Below are 6,000 nucleotides of genomic sequence, written 5' to 3'. Positions count from 1 at the left end.
AGCTTTCGGTTTTCCTCGAGCAATTTTTCCGACGAACAGAGCAGCGAAATGAAGAAGAAACAGTCCCTAGGCATTGGCGTCACCATCTGGGCTTGGCGCCTGGCGCCAACATCAGCGTTTGGCGCTAACGCCAAACGGCTGGCGCTGATGGTTTTTCAGCGACGCTAAAGCACTCAGCCACTTGTTGAGGTTGTGCTAGCTCCTGCAACATATTTTTGGGTTCCTTGGTACGCCAGTTAGCCCTCTAAGCAATTTGACATGATTAAGTAATCGGCTTGATTACATAAAGTGATCGACCTGATAAGAGATCGTCTCACTTAGCTTAAAGCGCCTAAGCATTGGCTCGTTAGCAAAAGGCACCGACATATAGGTTCAAGAGCAAAAGGCACCGACATACAGGTTCAAAGCAAAAAGAGCGCCGACGTACAGGCATAGCGGAGGCAAAGTTCAGGCGAACTATTAAAGATCGACAGGCGTGGATCTTCGGTATTTTCCTTTGGAAAATTATCAATGCGGATAAGGATTATTTCAAGAGAAATAATCTTCGATAGTATTCCCTTGGACGTGGAATATTATCAATGCGGATGAGGATTGTTTCAAGAGAAATAATCTTCGATGATATTCCCTTGGACGTGGAATATTATCATTGCGGAGGAGGATAGTTTCAGGCGAAGCAATCTTCTAATTTGGAAGCAGTTACAGGCGTAGCGGTTTTCAAGCGGGATGGCATTGTCTAGCTTGTAGAAGGTAGTCAAAACAGCAAAAACAACAGCAATGCGGCAAATCGGTTACTTTCAGAGACGTGTGCTCGACGATGCAAGATACGCGTTTCATAACTCTTTTATCTGTTTAACTAACGCTAGTTTTGCAGGTATCGGCGTTATAAGATTGATTTAGGATCGCAGAACGTTCTGAATCATTCTCCGTCCCTATCGATACTTTGGCTTTTGTTTTCGAAACATGCGTTTCTCCAAACTCAGTTAAAGTGGGGGCTTCTGTAGACACCCATTTGTGTCTCCCCAAAACCAAACCCAGTGATGAGTACCTTTCACGTCGAATCATAATCGAATAAAACGAAAGTGTGGAAAGGTCTAGTGTTGCGGAAAGTTTTATTTTTTTTCTCTTCTTTCTGTTTTTGAAAAATTTATTTTAAGAAAACAGCCAATCCAGTTTGGTTGGTCCATGATATGGGTCCAATAGTAGTGTAGTTGGATGGGGTTTGCAAAGACCTTTCCAACGATATATTATAAGCCCAATTCCGATGAATATTGAGGAAATTATGGCCAATATACTAAACTGGGCCCGGTTTGAGCTTTATGTACGGCCCAATGATCTAGGGGAGGGCCTAATATAATTTATCATTCCTAATGCAATTAGGAATGGTTTTGGTCTTCTAGAATCTTCTAGAAGGTTCTTTTCATTCCTAATTCAATTAGCATTGATAAGTTGACTTTGTTGACTTTTCAGAGTTTTAATCAAAATCAAATAGCATTTTCAAAGGAATTATATTATTTTATCTTCCAGTACGGTAAATCTATCGGATTTTCGAAAACGCGTTAAAATCCAGTTTGGCGTCCAACCCTAAGCCTTGGCGCCTGGAACCAGGCTTGGCGCCAGGCGCTAACCATTGGCGCCTGGCGCTAGCCATTGGTGCCTGCGCCAGCTAGCCAGGGTTGGTGCCAACCTTGTTTTGCGTTTGTCAGACTCTGTTTTGTTAAATTATCTTTTTTGGCTGATTTTCTCTATAAATATCGTATTCAAAACTCCATTTTTGATTCATCTACAATAATCATTCACTAATTCTCCTCATTCGCAAGTTATTCATCAACAGTCATTAATTCTTTAGCATTCTTTCTTTCTTACTTTTTTCATACAAAATTCTGCATTCGCAAGATCTATATACACCTAGCCATATTCGAAGTTTCCTTCGCCCTAGACGTGAAAGGTTTTAATTTCTGAGGGTTTGGTCCCAAATCTCTTTTTCAATTATTTAATTTAATTGTTTTGATTATTATTTTCCTTGAAGTTACTAACGTGTGTATTTTGTTATTAGAAAGAGGTACGAGGCATCAAAGTAAATACTTTAATCGATTTTATTGATGTTATGATGTAGATATCATGTTTATATTGTTGTTATGATATTCCTAGTATCATGTCTAGGGTATTTTTAATGTTAATATGCTTAATATGATTTCTACGATGCTTCTTATGTTCTTCCTAATATTTATGATTGTTAGTATCATGCTAGGGCTAAAGATTTGATTTTTATTGCTTAGTGACATGCTAGGGTTTGTTATTAATCTTGTTAGTATCATGCTTAGGATCTTGCTATTATTATGCTTTAACATGATTCATGATTATTTTTATAATTGTTTTGATTATGATTATATTCATGGTTATTATAATTCATGTTTATTCATGATATTATTTATTTATTATAATGTGGCTTGATTATTTTTTCTTTATTGCTTGATCACCTTTTATGCATGTTTAAAGGGAATTTGGTACTTGTAATCACGCTTAATAAGATAATTAATAATCTTGTTAGGGTTAATGTGATTATAATTTCAAGTGATCGCCAATAATAGTTTATTTGTGCATTATATTCAACCAACATAGATTAAACAGGTTTAGGGTTAATCCTATTGATTGTATGTTAGTCAGAAAGCGCACATGAATACGATCAGAATAAAGTAGAGGCCTATTATTAGGGCAGGTTCAATCTCTTTTAGGTTGGATTTGTACCTTCATCCCCGAACCCTTATTTGGTTCTAGACCTTATGGAGTTGACGATCTCTTGGATCGTTAAGGGGTGTAACCTTCACCTCGTGAATGGTTTACAAGTTCCTTAAAAACTTGTTGGCGACTCTTTTGCTCTATCTTCTTCCCTTTTGGACGCCACCGTACTTTAGTGTATGACCACAGTGGGGTTCAAGCTAGTGGGATTAAAGGCTTGAAATTATTCCCTATAGGAATGTTATCGATTTTCTAAGGGAATCTTCTGCATTTAATTTCAAAGTTGTATACAACTTGGTGGAAGTTCTTGATGTTAAACAAGGAAAGTCACATAATTAATTGTGTGTGGCTGTTGAGATTGCTCTTAATAGCCGGTAATTATGCTCCCTTGAATTACCCATTTATTAGCTCTTTTAATGGCTAGTTAATGTTAATTAAGTATGGCATTTATGCCTTTAATGGCTGATGGTTTTACCCTTTATTCCTATGCTTTATAAGCTATGCTCCAACCTCTTAAAACACATATATATATTCATGTTTCCTTGCTTCCATAATACACACAACAATCGACTATCTTTTACCCTCTTTAAATTTATCCCTTCGGTTTTTGAGCAAGTATTCTGGTTCCAGTCGGGTTTGTGAGTGCACACAAATTCCGGCGCCGTGCTTATCCTGGAGGGCGACCGCTTGATGTCTACTGCACCGGGGTAGCGCGGAATCGTCTTTTAGGTCAGTGGTTTACCACGACGCGGCAATTGTCAATTGGTCTACACAACATTGAGATAAGTTTTTCCGTTTAATTTGCTTATATTCTAACAATCTAAAAGACGATCTATTGCTTCCAGATATTTGATTCTAGCTTGATATGTCATATTAAGTATTTTATTATAAAGAGTTGTGAATGTTGACATATTAATTATGATATGTTTTTATTTGGAGCAATTTTTGTTAAGCATTTATGTTGTTAGACTAATGACGAAAATTGTTTCCTTAATTAATTGAGTTACGTTACTTATGTTTTTCAAATTCCTATAGGATATTGTCATCTTTAATTTGGTTTGTGTTTGTATGATGCGTTGAGTTGATTTTCCTCACTAATTATTTAGTGGGTTTATCATATTGTTAATTTGGTATATTATATAGTGTGTATTTTATACGTTAGTGTTGGACGTTGAGTCGTTGAGACAAAATTTTAGTATATGAGCATGAGGCTGATATTAAGGCAATGATGCCTAAACTTCGGCACTTCAAGTATTATTACAAAGAGCCCGTAATGGAGCTGGTGAGACGGTTTTAATTTAGTACATGTAATCATGTTTTGATATTTAAGCTAATGTTTAAGTATTGCTCAGAATATTGTGTTGATGACTACTCATCATCTAGTTGAATGACAAGGCATGTTTGTTAATTATGTTTTTTATTATTCAATTTTGTGGTTATACTTGTATACTATCTTTGTAAAGATGTATTTTGCATATAATTGCTTATTGACTTATTGAGGATTGTGATTTTATTGAAGGAGAAAATTTGGTAGTTGTACCATTCTTGGTGATTTAACACTTCTTGTGCTTATTTTGAGTATTTTATTTTTACTCATTTGTGAAAATGTGATCTTACTAATGTAGTAATATGGGTCACTTTATTTTTAATTGGCTAATGATATTATGTTGTTTATTATACGCTGCAATATAACTAGTTGCAATCTTATATGATAACATGACAGAGTGTTATAATGTTTCCTAAATCTCATTTTTTTGTGGAGTTTTTGTTGATATTCTCTAATGCCTTTAATAAGCTATATTTTTGAGACTTTAGGACTTGTTTGTTATCCGCGGATTTCTGGGAGTAGTCCCAAAGATGACCCCCGATCAAAGGTCATCCTTGGTCGGTTTGGGCTGAAATTTTGGGAGTATGTTTGGGGCACATGAGGCTTATTTTCAACAGTTGGATTCTCATTAGCTGCTGAGATTAGTGAATTATGATGACATCTTGAGGCCCTTATTTACAACGAAGACGGTTGGGCATCTCATAGAGGTCTCACACATGTTACTTGATTTAATTCAAGGGAGATTCATTCTAAACCAAGTCTCATGTTGTTATGTATATCATTTTGTTTAATTCCTAGTAATCATCTTAACAAATATATGCTTTTGTGGCTATTGACAAAGTATGTTGAATGTTGAATTTTTCAATTAAATATTTGTTGAATGATTATTAGAAAGTAAAAGTTATAATGTCGATATTTCAAGAGTATGACATTATATTGCATATAATCAATTACCACTAATTTGTTGGTTCTACATATTGTGGATTAACTTGTTATTCAGTAGGATGTTTTGAGCAATATTGTTTAACATGTTTTTGAGGTGCATGTATATAGGTACTTCAAGTACTACTTTTATCATGATTCATGTATGTGTTGAGCATGGAGTTGAGATGTATTATGTCAATTTCTTGAATCCATGATATGCAATACTCGTATTGAGATGCTTTGTTCATAACTCAATTGATTTCATTACTTTATTTTCGGTATTTCATTAGCATGTGTAGAATTTATAATTCTTAAACTTGTTGAGTTTTGTGAAGGGAAATTATGTGATAATTTTTCTGTAAGGATATTAGATGACTTTCTCTTTGGAGAATTCTTTAGTAAAGTATTTTGGGAATTAGACTACGATTTTTCCAATATTTTATGATGGTTTATTGTTACTGCCTATGACGGACTCTTTATTGTATTATAATTTATAATGAATAAAGATTGTGCAATTTTTGTAAATGCTATGAATTTTATACGGTGGCATAAGTATTAATATTTTGAAGTATTGTTGAATTATTTTCTTTGATTAATTCAATGTTTCAAAGATCTATCTCTACTCCCTTGCCACCTTATATGTTATTACACCCAAGTCCTATGACATAGTTATGAGTTTTTTCTCAATCATGTATTTGACTATGCTTTATTTTTGGGATTTGGACCTTATGTTTTCATGTGGGGGTTCAGGTATTTATAAACTTATGCGATTTCTTAATAAGAAATTTATGTTAAAGATCTCATATGAATTTTGGAGGGAGTTTTCATGTCCAAATATTTCATTCATTGAGAATGTGGGTGCATTGGTAAGGGTTTTGAATCGGACTTTGTTGTCCAATATGGGGGAAGTAATTAAGAATTAGTGTTGGACTCAAAGTCTTGACTCGGTTTCTGCTTAGTAATTGCATTTAGTTCATGTCTTTGTAGGTGAGTCTTGGAGTAATTTTTATTCT

This window comes from Chenopodium album, chromosome 8 (genome assembly GCF_948465745.1).
Source record: "Chenopodium album chromosome 8, dcCheAlbu1.1, whole genome shotgun sequence".
NCBI classification, from domain to species: Eukaryota; Viridiplantae; Streptophyta; class Magnoliopsida; order Caryophyllales; family Amaranthaceae; genus Chenopodium; species Chenopodium album.
Note: the sequence above shows the minus strand (reverse complement) of the source record.